Raw genomic sequence first — 14,875 nt, forward strand, 5'->3', positions numbered from 1 at the left:
AAGTGCACAAGTTGAATTATGTTGAAAATTTATAAAATTTTAAACCGCCAAACCGATTCGCATCCATCCGCCAAACCGCCAATCCGCTCAATCCACATCCGCCGGATTGGCGGACGGATGCGGATTGATTTTCTTCAATCCGCCAATCTGGCGGACGGATGGCGGATTAGAGGTTCCGTGGCCGCAACCGACCCGCGCCCACCCCTAATGTCGTTACTATTTTTGTTCGTTTTTTCAAGAAAAATAAAAAATAAAAAAATTGATTTTTTTTTTTTTTCACTTTTCGAAATAGGCCTAAATAGGGTTTGAATTCTTTTTGTTGCTTGGTGAGATCCACTTTGATTATTCAAATTTTTTTTATAAGACCCCGCTAAGCAAAGTATCCACTCACAAAAATTAAAATAATCAAATATTGAAAATGGTTGTATCATATTTCATTACAACAAAATATATTTTTGGCGATTAAAAAAATATAGTCGTCAAAAATTATAGAATTGACGATCAAAAATAATATTAGTCGGCAAAAGTCAAATATTTAGCTACTGATTTTTTTTAGTCGGGGAATATTGATTATTGGCAACTAAAAAAAATTTAGTCGCTAAAAACATTACAATTGGGGACTAAAAAAAATTTAGTGGCCGTTAGCTTGTTTTGGCTACTAAAATTGTTTAGTAGCCGAATGAAAAAAAATTATATTTGGCGACCAAAAGTTTGGTCATCAAAAGTATATTTTCAACTATAAAAGAATATTTTAGTAGCCGAATGAAAAGAAAAATATGATTTTTTATCTTTGGCGACCAAACTTTTGGTCGCCAAAAGTATATTTTCAGCGACAAAAGAATATTTTAATCGCTAAAAAATTAAAATGTTTGAAAGGAGATTTCAAATTTTGGAGGGATTAAAAAATAATTAGCGCGATTTGTTATTAATTATATATGTATTTTGTTTCTAACCCAAAATAGATATATTCACTGTTACTCTTTGGCCGCCAGGAACTTTAGTCGGCCAATATTTACTTTTGGCGACTAATGGGTTGGTCGCCATTAATAACATTTGCCACTGTTTGTTGACAAATTAGTAGTTTTGTCGCTAAAGGTTGAATGAAATAGAGGGAAATGAATAAATGTTGGCACATGTTTCTGGTGCTCTGTCTCACACACAGATTCTGTCAGCACCGAACTTCACCCAACCTCACCTCAGCACAGACCACCGCCGCTCACCACCGCCACCGCTGTCGCCACCGCAAATCATGACGACCACCGCCGCATCCTCCCAGGTTCTCTCTTACTCTCGGTCTGTCTGTCAGTCTCTCTCTCTCTCTGGGGCTGTCGACCTCGGTCTCTCTCTCTATCCCCGTTTCTCTATTTCACCTCCTTGTTAGTCTCCGTCGCCTGAGATCCATCACCCACGGAAGCTCAATGGCTACGGTGGTGAAGGAGCGATTAGGGCCATTGGATCCAGTTTTTGCTCGTGTTGCTGATGCCATGGTGGACTAGATCAATCAATAGAAAATGGTGGCTGGGACTCGATTAGCGGCTTGAGATAGTAGTAAGTAATTTTTACCCATGAAGGCTTCTTATTTTCTTATGATGTTCATTTCGATTCTTCATGTTTACCTAAACAAAAATTAATAGGTAATTGCTTTGCTGGAAATAAAAGATGTTGTTGATATTACTGTTGTTAGAGTCTCAAAAATGTTGTAGTTTGTTGGACAAATTACAATGAAAAGGTGATTTGGTCAATTAGTATGTTACTTTGTATGCACAGAAGACCCAAATTTTTGTTTAAAAAATGAGGGGCCTAAATAATTTAATTTTAACCTATGTTGTATTTTAGTAGTTTAAAAATAAAGTTTTACCGAAATAACTATAAAAAAATTGATGTGGTGAATTATTTTATAGTAATAGATATAATCTATCTCTTCTTCCCCTTCCTTTCCCCCTCTCTGCAACTCCCTTACCACCAAGTGAAACCTTCTTCCCAAACCCCTCTGCAAAACCTCCTATTTCCCTCCCTATGACCCCCTTTCGGCTGGATTAATTAATGAAATCAAGAATATATATATATATATATATGTAACTTTCAGTGGGTTGCAAGAGAGATCTGTCATTCATTCATGCCTCATGTGCCAATGTTTGTGAAAAGGAGTTGGTCTGTTTTCCTGTGTTGGTGAGCAAACTAATCTTTTTGATTTATGCTCACCAAATGTATGTAAAAATGTCATAGAGAGGTTTTGAGGACTAGTTTGTTGGTTCAATACCCAAACGTTAAAAGAAAAAAAAAAATATTATAGAGAAATGTTCTTGTTGAAATTTTTTGCAACAGTGGGCATGGCTTTGATAATCAAAATACAGTAGTTTTTTTTATTTTTATTTCATAGACCTTTGTCAATATATTTCACTTTTGTTTGAGGTAGAAACTATGTTTTGGACTTGTAGATCTCCCCATTTCCAAAATTTGTACAATTGTTTCTGCTATCATTAATGAAAAAGAATGTTATTATCAAATTCACAAGTTCATGAAATGAAAGTAGCCAATTGTTATGCCCAATACTGTTTTGTTTTCATGAAACAAAACGATATTGCTGTTTGTTTCGGGCAAGTTTTGAAGGAGCTTTTTACCAAAATTAAGCTAGTGTGGTCATCTCTGTTATTAGTTTCCATTGTTGCCCCATGTTTTCTAATATCCCATTGTTGTTAGTATTGCCAATCTTTATTCTTGTATAAGTAATGTTGTGGGACCCAACTTTTTTCTTTTTTTCTTTTTACATACCATGAAATGTTGGATGGATTTATATATACCATGTGATTATTGTATGTTTTTGTTGGAGGATGCTGAAAAATTAGATAAGATTTGAAGGATTATTTTTAAAAAGTGGATTGTTGTTTAGCCCAAGGGAGTGCTATAATTAAGTCATACCACATTTTGGTTACCTTAACACAGGATTACGGGCATTAGCTAAAAAAAAAAAAGCTTCTCAAGTGTAATCAAAAGAGCCCTTACCTGCTGGGGAGCCAGCCACTTAGGGTTTAAACAGGCCAAGAAAAAGAAATCTATTTTAAGAGTTGATAACTTAAAGTTATATCCTAGTGGATACATGCAGAATTATCTCAGAGTTGGCATACTTTGAACTTCCATTTTCAATAAATCCAAATTAGCTTCTCTTCAGATTTGGGTACATTTGAGGTTGGTTGACTGAGTTTATTAACATATGCTACTGGTTTGTCAATAAGCAAGTTCAGAGGTTGAAACCTCCATAATCAAACAATGCAACCTCAAAACTACTTGGGGGCAGGAGCGAACTCAATTATGTATTGATGAAGCATCAATTGGTACAAGGGAGTAGTTCATAATAGTGTTTTGGAAAGCACATGTGACTGAAAAAGTTGTAATTGCTTAATAATTAATTTGGTTGATGATATAATAGAAATTGATAATCTGGCTCTGTCTCAATTTATTTATTTCATATTTCCCAATCTATGCATGTGTGATTCGTGATTCGTCTTCTTTCGTATCTTTTATATCTAACCCACAATTCAAATTGTTATTCGTCTTAAACTTAAGTTTTGTTGCTATTTTTCTAATTTTAGTTAATTTATCTATCCAAGATGGAAATGATGTTCCACTTGTTTGTTTTGAATACTCTTAGAATTGTATGGACTACTTAAAATCCATATATATTGCATATAATGAGATTTGGAATTTATCCATAAAAAAAAAAAAGTAAAGATTTTGTGGTATGAATTTTATATTTTTTAATTGTTCCAATATGCACTTTCTATTGTTTTCTTTTTCTTCACCAAAACCTTGGATATGCTTTCCCACCATCACTGTTGTTGTGGTTGTGGTTTCAATTATTGCATATCTGGTTTCATGGAAAATAAGTTTTATTACCAATTCGAAATTGTATTAGGGTACTAGCAATATGAGAACCCAGATTGATGGTTAGAAATCAAGATTTTGAGCATGACATGGTATAGTGAATGAGAGTAGGTATCTAGTGTTGCATGGCTTTGGTGTAAAAGTGTGTTTAACTCATGTTACTATTGTATTTTCAAGCTTACTTATCTCTTCCGGAGGGGACTGCTTCTGTGGTTGGCTTAATTGCAATGATGACTGATCACTACTGCAATTTGGTGAGATTTTAGTTTAATAACAATTAATGGACTGAATATTTATGTACAATTGTTGTTGTTATAATTGTGATGATGATGATGATGATAATGATGATTATTAATCCTTGTAGGATATTAATGAAAAAAGATTGTACTATATGTATGTGCAAAAAATTGGTTGCTTCTATTTCTTACAATTACTACATAAGGAAAGGAATGAACATCTTTTGTGATGAAAAATATTAGAATCAATAGTAGGTGGATAAGAAACTGAGTAAACTGTAATGGTATTGGCTATGCTTTTTTCCGTCTTCTGGTAGTATCCTGCTATGATACGTAGGACACATTTGCCTTAGACTACGGATGTTTTGGGTATGTGTTGAAGTCACTTGTGTTTGCATTTTATGGATGTTCAAATAATTTTAAAAGTCTCTTTTACATATCAAAGTGAATTGAATATTTGTCATAGTTTTTAGTGTTAGGCTATTAGGTGCTCTGAGGGGTGACGAGGAAAAAATGACCTTAGGGCCTTCCAATGCTTGTGGTCTAAACAGTAGGGCATAGTTTACATTTTGGGGCTAGTTGGTTAGATTTGTTGCTTGGTTGTTGTTTTTGTTGGCTCTTTTTCTTTCTTTCTTTCAATTTTTATTATTATGTTTTTTTTTATTTTTTTTAATATCCACATAATCAAGAGAGCATCCTTTTCAGGGTACTTGGATCACACTAAAAATACTTCGAAGAAGGTACAGATAAATGAATCAAATATACACAACTAGGCGGAACATACTCAAAAATTAAGTATTTGTGACGTGTATATATATAATTTTTAAACTTGGCCTGACATTAACACTTAGAAAATATGAGGAAGAAGAACTCCGAAAATATGAGGAAGAAGGAATATATTTCTGTTATATTCAAAACTTCTTATTTTACATGACCAAATGACACTCCTTATATAGGAGATATTACAAACATCATTATAACCCATTATATGCCACTTACATATTATATATTACCACTATCTACCACCATCATTTTATATACATGCCACTATCTACCACCAACACCACTATCATATTCTATACATGCCACTATCTACCACCAACACCACTATCATATTATATACATGCCACTATCTACCACCAACACCACTATCATATTCTATACATGCCACTATCTACCACCAACACCACTATCATATGCCACTATCTTATTATATGTATTAACACAAATTTCCAGCACTCCCCCTCAAGCTGGTTTGAAGATATCTTCCATAGCCAGCTTGCTAGTCAGCTTATCAAATTGCTTCTTGTGTAGTCCCTTCGTTAGCACATCAGCTAATTGTTCACCTGTTGGAAGGTAGGTCATACAGATTATGCCAGCATTGATTTTCTCCTTGATGAAATGTTTATCCACTTCTATATGTTTTGTGCGATCATGTAGAACTGGATTATGAGCTATAGATATAGCTGTTTTGTTGTCACAATAGACCTTCATAGGTGTCGGATGAGAAAGCTTTAATTCTTCAAGAATTCTTTTAATCCACATTACTTCACAGATTTCATGGGCAACAGCTCTGAACTCTGCTTCTGCACTACTTCTAGCTACCATATTCTGTTTTTTACTCCGCCATGTAACTAGGTTTCCACCTACAAAGGAGCAGTATCCGGATGTTGATCTCCTGTCTGTAACACTTCCTGCCCAGTCTGCATCTGTGTATACTTCAACTTGAAGATGTCCATGTTTCTTGAACAGTAAGCCTCTCCCTGGAGTTCCTTTCAAATATCTTAAGATCTTATAAACGGCCTCAAAGTGCTCTGCCCCTGGTGAGTGCATGAACTGACTTACCATGCTGACTGCAAAGGCAATATCAGGCCGCGTATGAGACAAGTAAATCAATTTCCCGACAAGTCGCTGATATTGTTCCCTCTCTTTGACTTCTTCAGCCTTAGCAGCTTGTAACTTCAAGTTAGGCTCGATCGGAGTCTCCACCATCTTACAACCAAGCATACCTGTTTCTCCAAGGAGATCAAGAACATATTTTCTCTGATTAACGAATATACCTTCCTTGGATCTTGCAAATTCCATTCCGAGGAAATACTTGAGGGCTCCCAGATCCTTAATGTGAAATTCTTTTGCGAGTTTCTCTTTGAGGGCTGCTAACTCTGCTTCATCATTACCAGTTAAAATGATGTCATCAACATAAACAATCAAAATTGCAATTTTACTGTTTTTTGAATGTTTATAAAATATTGTGTGATCTGCTTGACTCTGCGAGAAGCCACAACTAATAACTGCCTTCCCAAAGCGTTCAAACCATGCTCTTGGTGATTGTTTGAGTCCGTATAATGACTTGTTCAATCTGCATACTCTGTTGCTTCCAAGTCTCTGCTCAAATCCCGGCGGTAGGCTCATGAACACCTCTTCTTCAAGATCACCATTGAGAAATGCATTTTTAATGTCAAGTTGATGTAGAGGCCAATCTGAATTTACTGCAAGAGATAACAGTACTCTGATGGAATTTATTTTAGCAACAGGAGCAAACGTCTCCTGATAGTCGATCCCATAAGTTTGAGTGAAGCCTTTAGCCACCAGTCTCGCCTTGTATCTCTCAACGCTTCCATCTGCATTACATTTTATCGTAAACACCCATTTACACCCAACTGTTTTCTTGTCTTTGGGTAGATCAACTATCTCCCAAGTACCACTTCTCCTTAAAGCATTCATCTCCTCCATGACTGCTAATTTCCAATTCGGATCATCCAATGCTTCCTGTATATTCCTTGGAACAAACAAGTGTGAAATCCTAGATGTGAAAGCTCTATGGTTTTTAGACAGTCTTTGATAGGAGAGGTAATTTGCAATAGGATGTTTAATGCAATTTTGGACACCTTTCCTAATTGCTATAAGAACATCAAGGTCGGAAATAGAAGGAATAGGATTACCTAAAATTTCGATGCCAGAACTCGGGTGGACATTCGGGTCATTAGGATGGACATTCGGGTCATTATTCCTCAGATGAAATCGCTTCCTAGTATAAACCTGAAGCTCAGGATTTAGATCATTTTGTAGTACTTCTCCCCCTAAACAAGAATCTTCTTGACTAGGCACCATAGAACTTGGTTCTCCTAAGTGATCATTATCAGACAGATGTGGTTTTTGTGTAGGATAAATGACATTGGGGAGCGGGATAGAAATATCCCAAAAACGATCTTCTACTCCACTTGTCTCCCCCTGAAGAGAAGTGTTGGGGAAATAGGATTTTGTTTCCACAAATGACACATCCATACTCACATGAAATTTCTTGGTTTGAGGATCGAAACACTTATACCCCTTTTTGTTTGAGGAATAACCCAAAAAAACACATTTTATAGCACGGGGGTTAAGTTTTGAACGAAATTGACTAGGAACATGAACATAGGCAGTACATCCAAAAACTTTGGCGGGTAAATCAGAAAACAACCTCGTGTCAGGAAAAAAAGTTTTGAGACAATCGAAAGGTGTTTTGTATGTTAACACCTTTGTAGGCATCCTGTTTATCAAATAAGAGGCTGTTAAAATTGCTTCACCCCATAAATATTTAGGAACATGCATGTAAAACATTATAGCACGTGCTACTTCAAGTAGATGTTTATTTTTTCGTTCTGCTATGCCATTTTGTTGAGGGGTATCCCGACATGTAGATTGATGAAAAATCCCATTTTTTTCCAAAAACTCACCCAACTGCTCATTGAAATATTCTGTTCCGTTATCAGAATGTAAAATACCAATTTTGGTTTGAAATTGGTTTTCAATCATATTGTAAAAATTTGTGAATAAATTTTTCACGTCAGATTTTTTATTCATCAAATAAATCCAACATAAGCGGGTATGGTCATCAATAAATGTAACAAACCATCTTTTACCAGAAAGAGTAGTGATTTTAGAAGGGCCCCAAACATCACTATGAATCAAATAAAAAGGTTTGGAAGCCTGGTAAGGTTTTGGCAAATAAGTAGAGCGATGAAATTTTGCAAAAATGCAACTTTCACAATGAAAAGAAGAACAATCAATCCCTTTAAATAATTCTGGAAATAAATGTTTCAGATAAAGAAAACTAGGATGTCCTAACCTATAGTGCCATAGCATTATTTTTTCTCGAACAGAGATTGAACTAGTACTATTAAAGCTTTGAGCTTTTTTATTACTAACAGGTACTTCATCAAAGTAGTAAAGACCTTCAAGCATCCTAGCACGCCCAATCATCATCCCCGAGTTCTGGTCTTGAAATTCACAATGGGATTCAAAAAATGTAACACGACAATTAGAATCCTTAGATAGTTTACTGACAGACAAAAGGTTACAGGCTAAGTTGGGGACGTGAAGAACAGTATTGAGATTAATTTTCTCAGTTAGTTTAATAAATCCTTTTCCTGCAATAGGTGAAAAACTACCATCGGCTATTCTGATTTTGTCATGACCAGAACAAGGGAAATATGTACTAAATAAATGGGAAAAACTAGTCATGTGATCGGAGGCACCGGAATCTATGATCCACGGAGAGAAGTTTAGGCAAGAGAAGGCTTTAGAATTTCTACCTGTTTGTGCCAACAAAACACTAGGAGTACCGGATGAGGAGTTGGATTTTATCAGCTTTAAGAGTTGATCAATCTGCTCTTTGTTGAAGGGACCTGAATCGGCTTCATTAGCGGTAGGAAAGCCACGATTCTTCTCTCCTTGTTTGCTGCTTTTCCAGTTGACAGGTTTGCCATGGATCTTCCAACACGTTTCGCGTGTATGGCGAGGCTTGTTGCAAAAATCACACCAGACCCGTGGCTTATCATCAAACCTGCGCTGGTAATTTGCAGCCTTGTTGGCCGCAACATCACTAATTAAAGCAGAAATTTCAATTGATTCACCAGTACCTTTTTTCTTAAGCATGACGCTCCTTCGGCTCTCTTCCCTTCTGACTTCGGCAAATACTTCGCCAATGGATGGGAGAGGAGGTCTGCCAATAATTCTTCCTCGCACTTCATCAAACTCAATGTTGAGGCCGGCAAGAAACTTGTAAATACGGCTGTCTTCCACAGTTTTCTTGTGGTGGTTGCAGTCGTCAACCGATTTCCATTCGTATGTGTTGAAGATGTCAAGATCCTGCCACAACCTTTTCAACGAATTGAAATATTTGGTGACGGAATCATCTCCTTGACGAATCTCTCCCAACTTCAAAGTTAATTCGAAAACTTGAGATTGATTTCCTAGGTCAGAATACATCTGACTAACATTATCCCACAATTCTTGTGCAGTAGGATAGCACATGTAATTAGAGCTTATATCCTCCTCCATGGAATTGACCAACCATGTCATAACCATGGAGTTTTCAGCGTCCCAACTGTCGAACAGCGGATCATTAACAGCAGGAGCCTTCTTGGCACCAGTGATGTAACCGATCTTTCCTTGCCCACGGATATACATCCGGACAGATTGTGACCAGCGGAGAAAATTATCACCATTTAGGCGGATGGTGGTGATTTGGACAGAGTGAGAGTTTGATGTTTTCACCGGAATGGCAGCGGCAGGGGTTGAAGTGGTTTCGGATGTGACTTCCGACATGGCTATGACGGTTTTAGGGCTGCTGTGTTTTTTGTAGCTCTGATACCAACTTAGAAAATATGAGGAAGAAGAACTCCGAAAATATGAGGAAGAAGGAATATATTTCTGTTATATTCAAAACTTCTTATTTTACAAGACCAAATGACACTCCTTATATAGGAGATATTACAAACATCATTATAACCCATTATATGCCACTTACATATTATATATTACCACTATCTACCACTATCATTTTATATACATGCCACTATCTACCACCAACACCATTATCATATTCTATACATGCCACTATCTACCACCAACACCACTATCATATTATATACATGCCACTATCTACCACCAACACCACTATCATATTCTATACATGCCACTATCTACCACCAACACCACTATCATATTCTATACATGCCACTATCTACCACCAACACCACTATCATATGCCACTATCTTATTATATGTATTAACACAAATTTCCAGCATTAACTATTGAGGAACAAGTCCCATTAGTCATTGTTTCGACTGGTAGGTTAACTAGTTGAACCATCATATGTAGAAAATTTTTATAAATTTTAAGAAACATATGAACCTTAGATAAATATAAGGTCAAAAGAATCTGTGTGCGCATGCATGTGGTTGAGTTGAATATGCCTTAAACTTAGTCGAAAAAGGGTGTTCCGGGGGTAAAAATTCAAAACAGCCCCCGAACCACCATGTGGCTCTCACGGACAACTTCCCCATGACAAATAAGCCTTCTAACTACTGACGGAATGCAATTTGGACCTGTAGGTTGGGAGTTAGAGCCAAATACACCCTAAACTTAGTCGAAAAAGAGCTTTCTGGGGGCAAAAATTCAAAACAGCCCCTGAACCACCGTGTGGCTCTCACAGAAAGTTTCCCCTTGACAAATAGAACTTGTGACAACTGACGGAATGTCATTCGGATCCATAGGTTGGGAGTTAGAGCTGAATACGCCTTAAACTTAGTCGAAAAAGGGCTTTTCGGGGGCAAAAATTCAAAACAGCCCCCGAACCACCGTGTGGCTCTCATAGACAGCTTCCCCATGACAATTACGACCTGTGACAACTGACGGAATGTAATTCGGACTAGTAGGATGGGAGTTAGAGCCAAATACGCCCTAAACTTAGTCGAAAAAGAGCTTTCCAAGGGCGAAAATTCAAAAATGCCCCCGAATTACCGTGTGGCTCTCACGGATAGCTTCCCCTTGACAAATAGGGCTTACAACAGCTAATGGAATGTCATGCGGACAAGTAGGTTGGGAGTTAGAGCCGAATACGCCTTAAACTTACTTGAAAAAGGGCGTTTCGGGGGCAAAAATTCAAAACAACTCCCGAATCACCGTGTGGCTCTCACGGACAACTTCCCCATGACAAATAAGACTTGTGACAACTGACAAAATGTAATCCACAATCGTAAGTGGGGATTTAAAGCCAAATACGCCTTAAACTTACTCGAAAAAGGGCGTTTCGGGGGCGAAAATTCAAAACAGCCCCCGAACTACCGTGTGGCTCTCACGAATAGCTTCCCCATGACAATTACAAGCTGTGACAACTAATGGAATGTAATTTTGATCCGTAGGTTGGGAGTTAAAGCCGAATATGACCTAAACTTAGTCAAAAAAGAGCTTTCCGAGGGCGAAAATTCATAACAGCCCCCGAACCACCGTGTGGCTCTCATGGACAGCTGCCTTATGACAAATAGGACTTGTGACAACTGACAGAATGTAATCCGGACCCGTAGGTTGGGAGTTAGAGCTGAATACGCCTTAAACTTTTTGACGACCCAGACTTGCTAATCGTGATTTTAATTAAGTAATTATGTGTTATTCTAATTGAACTAAGTGCCTAGTAATTTAATTTGTGCCTATCAGTCCAAATAGGGAAAAAGGTTACAACTTTGAAACTAAAATCAACAATCTTATTGGGTGCACAAATTGAAATTGAGTGCATGGATTGGCTAGCTCATGGGAATTTTTAGAGCCATTTGGGAAGTTTAATTGAAAACTGATTCAGTTTACTGAAATTGACTGTGATTGAATTGAGTCTTAATTGGAACTATTAATTATGTTCCTACATATTAATTATGTGATTTAAGTGTTATTGATTGTTATGAGATTTATTAACTTGTATTGTTTGAACAATGTTGTAAAGTTATGTTCAATTATAATTATTTTTTGAACAATTAACTGTACTGTTTTCTGAATAAATGTTTGTCTTATTTTATGAACTGTATTTGCGGCATCCATAACAATTGACTGTTACTACTACTGCTACTGTTACAGAGATCTCTGTCAGTTCCAATTGTTGGAACTACTGTTTACTGTTTGATGGCCATCAACTAACTATTTGGTCTTTTAAGACCTACTGTACTGTTCTGCTATTGGATGTACCACGTATGACTGCTATGATCACTATATGACAGTTTTATGAGATACTGATCGAATAAATGATTTACTGATGCAATTGACTGTTTTATATACTGAAAGGACATTCATTCTTAACCTTTTTACACATTTGTTATTCGTTGGGCTCCTAGCTCATTATTTATTATATATATGTAGCTGATCGGGCACCGGATCAGAGTTAGCGGCGTCGACTCGAATTCTGTTTTTGTCAAGTCAACTACTGTGCCTCACTGCGAGGTTCCAAACCATTGCATGTCAGGGCTTATTGGGTGATTCAAATTCACCCTTTTGACATTGTGTTTATGAGATAAGAATGTTTATTGAGTTTTGTTAACTGTTTTTGGCAATGGTATTTAATTCCCTAGCTTATGTTTTGTTATGAACACATATGTGTTATGGACTTAAGTGTTTGTATAATTCCAAGTGTGTGAAATTTGTTTTGTTCATTTAAGTCTCCACAGCTCATTGGACGGTATTTTGTATTATTGATTGGCTTCCGCCAGCCCCTATTACAGGGTTATTGTCATTATTGTTAAGCAGGCCTTTGGTAATCACGGATTACTGGCCGGTTACGACGCTAAACTTATAGTTACGGGTTTTAGGGGTGAGCATGGTCCGCATTGGACCGGATTGGGATAAAACCAAGACCAATCCATTATCAACAGTTCTTGAAAAATTGGAACCAATCCAATCCGTTTAAATCATGGAACCAATCCGAACGAATCCGAACCAATCCATCTAAACACGGATTGGGTCGGTTTAGGACTATGGATTCACATAATTAAATAACAAAAAAATATATATGTAACACTTTAATTTCATAAAAATATAAACATAGCGCTATATTAGTTCTACAATAGCAATATGTTTTTTTATAATAGCGACATACTGTTCTAAAATTTAAACAACCATAAGAAAACTGGTTTTACCATAAGAATTTAGACCATTATAAATTAAAACTAAAAACTAACAAACAAAAGTAATAAAAGAAGATATTATACGGGTTTAGGTTTGAGTTTAGGTTTTATATAGAGTAAGAGAGGATACTATGGGAGATGATGTATAATAAAAATATAGACTATTTGTATACGGTCTGGATCGGTTCCAATCCGGAACCGTGGGGTTCAATCCAGAACCAACCCGTGGACTACGGATTTTTAATTCTTCAATCCGGAACCGAACCACGGATTCAAAAAACCAATCCAAACCTATCGGATTGGACTAGACTGGATCGGATTACAGATTCCACGAATTCCTTACTCAGCCCTAACGGGTTTAGGTCGTGACAGAATGGTATCAGAGCACGAGTTCTACCGCTCACACGTGTCCAAATGAGCTATAGGATGTCATAGAAAAGAAATTAGGGCATTACATCTGCATGTGTGAGAGTGTGTGGACTTGTTATGTGATACAAAAAAATGTGAATGTGAAAATGTTTGTGAACATATCTGAAAATGAAATTATGAGAACCGTCTCCCTGTAATTATTGTTACCCATGTTACATATAGACAATGGAAAGAACAAGAACTGTATACAAATTTGAATCGTCTAATGCTCAAATTGACTGACTATAAAGAATGAACGATGATGTAAGACAATTGCTACAAATTATGTGCAAAATCGTTATGTGATAATTAATATGGGAATCATACACTCCTTGACTTGGAATGACTAGTGAACATGTTGACTGAACTTGGTGAATTATACGAATTATGAATTTGTATTGTACACCTTGGAACACTTAATATGGAGAACTTTTGGATTTGGAAACCTATGCCAATTATCGGTGAATGAAATTTTGTTATGCATTACTAGAGGGCTAATGATAGACTTATGAATTTGTGAACATACTGGACTTGAAGGAATTGACCCTGATCTTGAATACTCTTGAACACTATAGATGGACTCCGAAATATGAGAACTTATTGACTTGAATCTACTCTGAACTATTAGTTGTGACATTGATTTTGGGAAGAACAAATGGAAGTGGGATTGTCTTGTCATCATAGTGCGTTTCTTAGAATATGAATTTCAAATAGGTACTGGTACTGAATGACTGATAATTGCCTATCGGAACCTGTAATAACGTGATTGTGTTTGTGATCATCTGCTTATATGAAATGGTTAAACTGCATGACTTACTCACTTGTGTAATGTATTCTGAACCATGTGTGAAAGAACCGAATGGCTGATAATCTGCCACTCTATTGTGCTACATTACCAAATCATGGTTGAAGACCTCTTTTGTGGCAATTGAATGTTTGATTTTATTATATCCGGAAGAATCATGCAAGCATTGATGACACGTTTCAGTATGTATACAAATCTTAAATTTTGAGAATTTGCTGGGTTGGTCCTTTACACCGTACGTAGACAATTGAATATGAATTGTTATGAATGACATTTTGAACTCTGCTGAAAATGGATGGACATGGGAACATACTATAATTGACTGTGTTCTGGAAATACTGCGTATGTTTTGAACCATGACCTCATTGAAATATCGTGATGAAGTAATGATGGACTAATGACATATGCTCCAATTTGTTTGTAAAATATTTCTTATCATTTACTTATATGGAATAACAAAACTGTAAGAACACATGCTTTTGAGATATGCTATAGACCGATAAGAACTGTTTAGAATGTAAAGTAAGGTTGGGAATTTGTTTGCTACAATATTGAATTGACTAGCTTGCCAAGACATTTTTTTATCACACCATCGAAAACCTCTTGGAATTGA

At 36.5% G+C, this 14,875-nt stretch overlaps 1 long non-coding RNA gene across 1 annotated transcript in view; it reads left to right on the top strand.

The window, feature by feature from the left end:
- The first annotated feature begins 1,043 nt into the window (after window positions 1-1,043).
- The window catches only part of LOC114305076 (uncharacterized), a 14,680-nt gene continuing 848 nt past the window's right edge, over window positions 1,044-14,875 (top strand). Inside the window, exons 1-3 of the long non-coding RNA XR_014348652.1 lie at window positions 1,044-1,548; window positions 4,060-4,136; window positions 12,289-14,875. The exon at window positions 12,289-14,875 is cut by the window's right edge and continues 848 nt beyond it. This is a non-coding gene — a long non-coding RNA (uncharacterized LOC114305076). The remainder of the gene's footprint in view (window positions 1,549-4,059; window positions 4,137-12,288) is intronic.

This window comes from Camellia sinensis, chromosome 13 (genome assembly GCF_055761805.1).
Source record: "Camellia sinensis isolate YWXY chromosome 13, ASM5576180v1, whole genome shotgun sequence".
Lineage (NCBI taxonomy): Eukaryota > Viridiplantae > Streptophyta > Magnoliopsida > Ericales > Theaceae > Camellia > Camellia sinensis.